General features: G+C 36.2%; 1 pseudogene; it reads left to right on the top strand.

The window, feature by feature from the left end:
• Positions 1-278: 278 nt before the first annotated feature.
• Positions 279-4,579, top strand: LOC138311097 (E3 ubiquitin-protein ligase TRIM56-like; annotated as a pseudogene).
• The last annotated feature ends 5,534 nt before the right edge of the window (positions 4,580-10,113 follow it).

Consider the following 10,113-nt stretch of genomic DNA (forward strand, 5'->3'; position numbering starts at 1 on the left):
TTTCAAAATTTTAACTAACTGAGGAATACAGTCAATGTTACTATTTAAATTTATTTCCTGAGAATAAGGAATTTACAATACTAGATATACAAGATAAACGTAAAATTGCTATGATTTAAAAATACACCTTGTTTGAAAATATAGAACCAGAACTGCCGATATCTAGTACTATTTACATTTAACATGATCTATTTGTCAGTATGATTGTTTGTACGTTAACCACTATTTTTTGTGGATTAATTTTAATCGTTTCTAATATCGGTCAATATATACATAACCGTCCTTAGATTATAATAAGACGAGTTTATTTAAAACCCAGAATAGTTATATAGTATAGACGTAACAAGTAGACTGTAGTTACTATGGACACGTATCGCCTTAGGTAAACATTTAAACAAACAGACGATAAGTATCCAATGTCGGTATTAATCATAACATCTCGGGAAAGTTTCCGTGAACATTCGGGAAAACCGGAAATCCCTGAAATATTGCTATTGACGTCTGCCTGGGCTTACCTTAGCCTCCTGTTTCTATGTGGTGAGTACACGAGTTGTAATTCGTTATTATTGGTAATATCCATCATTAACATATGTTAATTCCTCCTGAAATTAAATCTGATGATATATGTTGATATTGGAAAAAAAGAATAACAATATTGACAGATTATGATGACTGTGTAGTTAGACTATATAAACCGAAAGTAGGAATGTAATTTCGTACATTTTGATGTAAATATATGTCTTGTAACACCTATATAGATATATAAAATATGAGTATATTATCTCCTATCATAGCAAAATACTACCACACTGATTAAGTACTTTCATTTTACATTTTTGCACATTTTATATTCTGCTGTATGATAGTATTGCTGTTAAACAAGGAGTTGATTCCCTTTACCATCGTAATAGTTATGTATGTGCTCATTTACAAACATTTCATAGTTTTCTACGTGCAATACCAAACTTTGTCATTCTACAGTAGTTTCCTGTCGTCGAGTTCAAGTCTGTTAACCTGTCGCTTTTATGAAATGTAGTCACTGTCGTTTGGCTATACAAACCGAAAGTAGAATATCTTATCGACGTAAACAATGGGTTGTCTCCCTTCTCCTACAAATGTTTATTAAAATATAATTCACCTCGCTAAACCCAATAAACCCATCGTTATATCCCGCTAGATACGGTTTATAATATCATTTAAACATGTCAATTTTATCTAAATATGATGGTAAGAGTAATGTAACAAAAACGAATAAAATCTGTCCTTAACTTCTCTAAACTACTGAATATAGCATTTGCATTCTGTGTATTTACATCGTAAAAGAAATATCTTAAATGTAAATAACAAATTTAAACTGGATATGAATAGTAATTATATCATGTGAATTACATCTTAAATTAAATATCTTAATTACGAATAACAAACTGATCTGGGCAATTTATAACGCGTCCCATAGAATATATTCTTAAATGAATTTTGTCTTCATACAAGCATGGTTAAAGGCTCACTACCTTTCCGAAACAGTTTTTGATTTTTTTAAATGGGAATGTAAAACGAGATTGATTATTTTGTAAAGTTGTAAAAGTTATTAACTTAACATTAATACTACACTTATTATCACCTCCTAAACAATTTAATTAAAATAAATAAAATATTAATTTTCATAACGCGGGTCGTCTTATGTTTTCCCCCGTCGTCCTAAATACCGCGCGCGGTAGACGGTAAAACAGCGAAATGACTCTCCATTGTTATTATTTATTACGCAGGAAATTTTGCATATGTTTGGTGTTGTAGCCTCATCTGAGGCCATCGGTATATATTTTCTGAGGTTATTAATGTTTTTAAGAAATCTCATATTTTGCTCCGGAAAGGTAGTGGGCCTTTAACATAAAAGTGAAATCCAATCCCTTTATGATAAACAGATAATTCGACCAGGCAATGTAAAAGTAAAAGTCCATCTATTGCTATTATTATTCACTCGTATTGTCATAGCATGCAAGTCTTCTTTCTGTTCCTATCAATTATCAATATCATAACGTACATGATATTTGACAATGCAATTATGATATTATTATTAATTCATTTATTATTATCAATATAATTACATTGTATACTAGCTAAATATTAATATCATAAAGCTACATGTAACTATAAAAAAATTGATAAAAGTTGTAAATGTCAATACTCTGACTTGCTGATTTAAAAACGAACAATTTTAAAGTTCATCATCCGAAATATTAGAAATGATTATTAATTATAACTAATTCCATTCTTGTATTATATTTTAGGTGAGTCTAGATCCATTCATATCGCTACAATGGCTGAAGGTGGACGCCCTTCAGAGCTCGACCTACACTTACTTGAGTGTCCAATCTGCCTTGAAAGACTCCATCAACCCAAGTCTCTACCTTGTCTTCATAGCTTCTGTCAAGAATGTCTCGGGACCTACATCACCAAGGAACAGTCTGGGAAGAGGGTGTCAGAAACATCGTTTCCTTGTCCGATCTGTCGCAAGATAACCTCTCCTGTCACTCACTCAGAATCAAAGGAGAAATGGGCAGAACAGTTCCCGACTTATGTCGTGATCCAGGACCTTATCCAGCTAAAGGAACGGTCATCTGAGATTCCGTATTGTACACCCTGTCAGTCCAAAGGTACTTCTACTAACCCAGCCAAATTTTGGTGTAAGACGCTGAACCTAGAATTTGTGTGGGGAATGTAAGGTAAAATATCATGATATTCTTCACAGTAATTGTGATATCTTAGATATCAGTGGGAGTGACATCAGCCGAAGGCAAAATGAAGAATCAAGGCCGAAATGCGAAAAAACACAAAGAATTGTTGACTTGGTATTGCGAAGACCACACACAGGTCGGATGTCGTGAATGTATTATTGAATATCACAGGCAGTGTGAAGATGTGAAAAAAGCTAAAGATTATATAGAAACACTAAGAAATGGGACACAACTAGAAGACCTGGAAAACATGCTGAAAAAGGGAACAGAGGCCATGAAGTCGTTCGTGAAGTACTTTGATGAACAGATTGAATCTTTGAAACAAAATCAAGAAGTTGCGTTGAAGAGTATTGCAGATCTTCGTCAAAGGATAGAAGAACAACTTAATGAGCTCCAAAAAGATGTTACGGATAGATTGGTTGCAAGATACAAAGGGGAGAAAATGGCCATCGAGTCCTCGCTACGTCAATGTGAACGTCTGATGAATGGGATGTTGAATACCGCAAAGTCATCCGTCAAAGCTGTAGAGGCCAACAACCACATCGAGGCAATAGTATCGTACCTGAGAGGTCAAGCCGAGGTCGAGTCGTGTAAGGACCTGATCAAGGAGATGAAGGAGTCCTTTACGTCAGTCAGTATTCATCACCAAGTTCCTGATCCTGGTACACAAGGTGATGACATGTTGGGAAGGATCGTCATTGAGAAACAGGATCGAAGTTTTCCGGATGATCTTGGATTCCTACCTGTACCTCTGATAGAACGTCAGGTGAAGGAGATTGGAAAGTTCAACGTAAAGATTCCAGGGGATCAAAGCGAGTGTTGGATACGTGGAATTGTGTATCTTCCTGATAACAATATTGTAGTCAGCGACTGCTGGAACAATAAACTGAAATTGTTTACAGATGAAGGACAGTACCTGGATCAGTTAACCTTTCCTGGGTCTCCACGAGATATGTGTTTGATTACATACGATACTGTTGCAGTCGCTGGCAATAGTGATGCCGGTGTATATGTCGTAAAGGTGGAGGACTCAAAACTCTCTCTGTTACGTGTCATTAAAGCAAACAAATATTTGTACAGTATTACATACACTGACGGGAGGTTTGCTGTCAGTGAAGATGGAGGAAATGTATACAGTATGACACAGGACGGAGCCACTGACCTGATACACAACTATAAGGGGACCTGTTGGTACCTGACACATGACGCTGTGACGGGAGACACTATCGTCAGTGTTGATACTAACACCACTGGAGACGCTGTAGTGTCCAGACTGTCGGCTGACAAACGCCACACGGACGTGATGAAGGTCGGTGGTGTTGTGAGAGTTGCTATGGGAATAGACGTAGATAGGGAGGGGAACATCTACGTGTGTGGTGAGGATTCACACAACGTCGTACAGATGTCTGGGGACGGGACGCGTGTCAGGGAACTGTTGACATCAGCTGACGGAATACGGAAACCAATGGCAATAGCTGTACGTGGTGACAAGTTTGTAGTCTCTAACTTCTATGGTGATCATAGAGAATGCAATTACATTCGTATCTTCCAACTCCAGTAATGGTGTTAGAGTTACAGTCTACACAAAGCTTATCCAGAGATGTCGTCTGCCGTCTGTGGACATGTAAAACTAGTTGTTAGATTGTATTGTATCGATGCTGACAGAGCTTTTGCTGTATTCCATCTGAACTGTTTCGTTTATGTGATGGCTAAAAAGACCCGTAGTCGTGATTTATTTTGCGGAATTTCGTTTTCAAATCACATTTGAACTGTTTTCGTTTATGTGACGGCTAAAAAGACCCGTAGTCGTGATTTATTTTGCGGAATTTCGTTTTGAACAAATCACTTGGTTTTCAAAATGGTTTTAATTTGTGAATAAATAATATTCACACTATTATTGAAACAAGATTTTTTTATTTCTTCACACTTACTCTCCACAAATTTGTTTTGCATTATCCGAATGTTTTGAATTTAGGAGTATCTTAGCATGTATATTTGTTAATTATCGCCACCAATCACATCGCCTTATTGAAGTTCTTAGAATGGAAACCTTTGCACGTACATTGTATCATTTTATTGCACTTTAATTTAAACAACTCTGATATTGTAAGTTACCAAAACCATATCCCATCTTTACTTTTTTGTGGTATACTTAGATGGAGAACAATATCACTATGGACTAAAATATATACTCAAACGAGATGCCCATGGGTCTTAACGGTTATCTGACTTTTGATATGAAACAATATACATGTAGTAGTACACAGTATTATGAAAATATTTGGATAAAATACCAAAGACATTTATGACAGAAAATGATCACCTTTCAACTAACAATTAAAATAGTGATTAGTAAGGAACTAATAAATGTGTATGGTATATTTGACCTAGAAATTCAAGGTCATTCAAGGTCAATTAAGAAAATAAACATAAAATGCCTATCCAGCACCCTTCATAAATATTTTAATAATTTAGTACACTTTTAACTTATCGGGAAGTTGTGATAGAGATTTTCACCTATTTCACTCCTTGAAAAAGAGCGTTTCAGTCCAGAATGCTGCATATAGAGATTGAACAGTGTTTTGATTGCGTTAAAGGTGGTATGAACGCAATGGGATACAGACATATTCAATGTAGCGCGTTAGCGCTACATGTAGTGTTATGTATGACACTAAATACATGTAGTTATGAATAAGGGAGATAACTCCTATAGCAATTTTTTTTATCAATACATCCTAGAGCAAGGACAAATCATAGATTATAGGTGTTAAAGAACCATTCCAAGAAATATACTCAAGTTTAAACAAAATAATTTATAAGTAAACCAAGTAGATTTTAAGTAGAGATCTAAGAATTAACTATATTCCATGAAAGTGCATGTGTGTTTACTTATTGGTTACTGTTTGTTAGTTAGGAAATATCAAGACGTAGAAGTTACTCCCAATATTCTAGTATTACGGATTTATCTAATATATACACCAGCTGTCCAAGGCTAAATCAGAAACTGACATGAGACCTGTAATAACGACATAACAAGTAAATTGAACAGCGCCAAATAAGATTCTATATGGGGTGAGCTAATGTTGACTTTATCTGTGGCTTATTACAACACTTTGTGTGTTGATATATTCAAAGTGCCAGTAACTTTATACAAATCAATCTGTGGACATTCAATTTTCCTTGTGGATTTGTGATTATTGTTAATATTGAAACCTGGGAAGGGATCAAGGATTATACCAGGACATTCGCATACAGATAAGTAACACTTTAAATCATCGTATTAACACTTGTACCACCACCAATTACTCTAGATAATTGTAAACCATCTCTGTATAATATTGTATATATAATTAAATTGAAGTTTTGAATTTAGCTGCTGGTTTCTCCTTTCTGTTAATCGTTCATGTAACAAGAATTGGGGGCTCGTGTCCGGGATCGATATTCAATTTGTGAAATCTAACTTTGAAAAATTAATAAGAAATTTTCAAATTTGTGTGTACAAACTTTGAGTTTACATTTGAAACCAACAGCTAGATAAATATGACTACTAATGCAGGTAGGAACTAAACGTTTAGTTAAAGCGCCATCCCTGGAAGTTTCTTTTGCAAGTTAGTAAGAAGAATTACTGTGAATTGGGTAAACATTTAGGCCTTACTATCAAAACTAATTTATGAGGAAAGCTGAAATTTAGGAATGTAATTATAAGATTTTTTGTTTGACAATGGCAAATTTGACTCAAGTGCATTAGATAGTGATATAGAGGAAACAGTCAGCTCAGAAATCCAAATTAGACAAATGGAACTTGAACATGAAATGAAAATGAAACAAATAGAGAATGAAATGAAAAAGAAACAAATAGAGAAAGAAATGAGGAGAAAGAGAAATAGAAAAAGGAGTTAAGGGAAAAAGAAATAGACAAAAGAAAGAGAGTTAAGAGAAAAAGAAATGGAAAGATAAAATTAAAAGAAAAAGTAGATCGAGAGAGATCAGATGTTAGGAACTAGAGTGAAGCAGAAAATTCAAGCTGAAACAGAACATAGAATTAAAGAATTAGAGCTAGCTTCTCAAGACGGTTCAAGTAATCCAACTTGTTTTAGGGGTTTACAAGGAAACAGATGTTTATGATGTCAGTAGAAATATTAGGTTAGTTCCTCCTTTTCAAGAGAAAGAAGTTGACAAGTATTATTTCTACATTTTGAGAAAATAGCTGATAGTATGAAATATGGCCTGAAGATAAGCTTACAGATGCTTCTTCAGAGTGTCTTGATTGGTAAAGCTAGAGACATTTATTCTTCTTTATCTGTTGATGATATTTCAAATTTACCAAGAAGTCAAGAAAGCTATTTTGAAAGCTTATGAGTTAGTTCCTGAGGACTATACGGTGCCAGAAAATATTTCGAAACTCCGAGAAAGCGAGATGAAACAAAACTCATGTATAATTTGCCATAGAAAAAGGAACCAATATGAAGTAAAAGTGTGGTGGTGATATGCAAAAGAAATGATTAGAGAATTTCGGAAAATTGGAGCAATTTATTTGTTTGATAGAGGAGTTTAAACGTTGTGGTCCAACACAAACATAAAAACTCAATTGAGATGAGAGAAAAGGATGAAACACTTAGATGAAAGCAGCTACACATGGCCTGATTATTAACGCTCTCGACCCACAAAGGCTCAATTGATTAAAAACAGTTCTCAATGACAAAAACGTACCACATGTATTATTTTTTTTCGTAGTCAATTTGGAGTCAAGCCCAAGGATCCCGAACCTTTGTTTGCCCTTCTAACGACAAACCTAAATTAAGGAGTGATAAGACTAAGTCTGATTCTAAAACAGATTCATAGGGCAGTGTGTGGGTCTCCTACAGGTCCCTGTTTGTAATACTGCATAGAAAGTAAGGGCATACTATGTCCTGATGATTTTATTCCTGCTCCGGGGAGCGTAAGGAGCACAGGCGGTAAACAGTCAGTTCCTTCTGTGTTAGCTATGTCAAAAGCCTAGTCAGAAACTTAGCCCTGAATAATGTGGAAGAATCTAAAGTGTCTGTTTGAGATTAAGAGCTCAGAGTCTGATAGTGTCTTGGAGAAGGTAACACTCCCTTCATTTTTTCCTGAAGGTTTTGTTTTCACTTGACTATGTGGATATTACCAACTTGAAACCTGTGAAGATTTTGCGAAGAATACAGTGGCTTCTCATTCTTTGATATTAGATGGCGTAGTTGCCATAAGTCAGAGGAGATACACATGTGGTAGTAGTTAGGGGTTTATTTTGCTATCAAGGTGTAGATTTAGGTGTTAGTTAATTTGCCATCTCCATTGTTGTTTTTATTAAAGTCCAGATTTGTAACTGGGCCCTGTCCACCCAATGTGGAGTTAGACCGGAAACTTCCCATAGAGGGCGTGGCGCTCGTCATTAGGCAATTACTATTGGCTGGAGTAGAAATTTATGGTTATATCCCGCTAAGTGTCCCAGAATACCACGAGATAAAAACATATGTATGCCTGATACAATATACAACAGGCAATTTTCCTGGTATTTTCCCGTCATTGTTGCGTGGTAAACTCGTTCATATGAGTAAGAAGGTTTCTGATGATCGCAGTATATGAGGATCATTATAGTCCAGGGTAAGGTGACACATTCTTGGCTCATGAAATAGAGGATGTCCGGGAGCAAAGTGTGATCTTTTGAGCAATCCTGTAGACTCTTGATAGTGATAGAGTTGTTCCTAACAAGGGTACATCTTTGTCTGACATGATGAGTAAATCATCTTTGTCTAGAGAGGAGCTTATAGTAGAACAGGAGAAAGATCCTGAAATCTCCTTGTTGTGTACATCGGGCTTTGAGTGTAGGAAGAGGCTGAGAAAGTCCCGGTTTATGGGTTACTTCCGTCATGTCAGGTGTGGTTGATGCGCAAGTGGCGCCCCCCTGATGTGTCTCCCGAGGAAGACTGGAAGGTTTCAATCAAATAGTTGTCCCAACCGAGGTAATAGGCAAGATATTCTAAGTTTGTCTCATGACGAACCTAAGGCAGGGCATCTAGGTGTGACCAAGACTTATAACAGGATCTATAGATCACTTCTTTTGGCCCCAAGTTGAAACGGGATGTGGCTGATTTTTTGTATGTCTTGTCATACTTAGTCAGGTTGGTAGGGAAACCTAATCAGAAAATCCCTGTTGCATCCTTTGCACCCCATTTTCCAGCATTTGAGTAACCATTTAGTATAGTCAATATAGACTGTGTAGGTCCTCTACCCAAAACTCAGTCTGGGAATGAGTATCTTATTAACTATTTATGTGAGCTTCCACACGCTTATACCTGAAGCCATTCCACTCAGAAATATTAAGGCCCCTAACATAGTCAAGGCTTTGGTTAAATTCTTTACATTGGTTGGTCTTCCAAAAGCTGTCCAATCGGACCAAGGTTCGAATTTCATGTCTGGTATTTTTCAACAAGTCATGTACCAGCTCCAGATCAAGCAGTATAAGTCTAGTGCTTATCATCCAGAGTCTCAGGGTGCTTTAGAACGTTTTCATCAGACATTGAAGAATATGATGAGATCTTATTGTTTTGAAAACAAAAGAGATTGGGACGAAGGTATACACATGTTGTTGTTTGGCGTTAGAGAATCTGTACAAGAATCTCTTGGCTTTAGTCCCTTTGAACTTGTGTTTGGACACACTGTACGTGGTCCTTTGAAAATTTTGAAAGACAAAATTTTGGACGAAGATTTCTAAAGTGAATCTCTTAGATTATGTGTGTAACTTTAAGCAAAGGTTGACAAAGGGCATGTGAACTGGCAAAAGAAAATTTAGCCGTTACTCAAACCAAAATGAAAACATGGTATGATAAAGATGCCCGTGCAAGAAGTTTTGATCCAGGTGACAAAATTTTGGCATCTATTACCAATACCGGGTCAGCCTTTGCAAGCTAGATATTTTGGACCTTATATTGTTGAGAAAAAGGTTGATGATGTTAACTACATTGTACAAACTCCAGGGAGGCGCAAGAAAACTCAATTATGTCATGTTAATATGCTTAAGAAATATATGTAGATAGAGAAGAGAGCAAGACCTCTCAACCTATTGCTACTTTGGCCTCTGTACCATCACAAAGTGAAAGTACAGCTGATATTTGTAAATTAGACTTAGATGGTGGTGTACAAGATGTAGGTATTTTAGACTGTGGTGTTAAGTTACGGAATTCAGATGTGCTCGCGAACTTGGACAAGAAACTGTGTCATCTATCAGAAAAGGACGCAATGAACTGAAGATTTGATACTTGAGTTTAATCATTTGTTTCCGGATACACCAGGCAAAACAGATGCTATCTAACATGACGTGGATATGTAGGCGATGCGCCGAGCACCTGTCAAGCAACAT

This window comes from Argopecten irradians, chromosome 16 (assembly GCF_041381155.1).
Source record: "Argopecten irradians isolate NY chromosome 16, Ai_NY, whole genome shotgun sequence".
In the NCBI taxonomy this organism is placed as follows: Eukaryota; Metazoa; Mollusca; class Bivalvia; order Pectinida; family Pectinidae; genus Argopecten; species Argopecten irradians.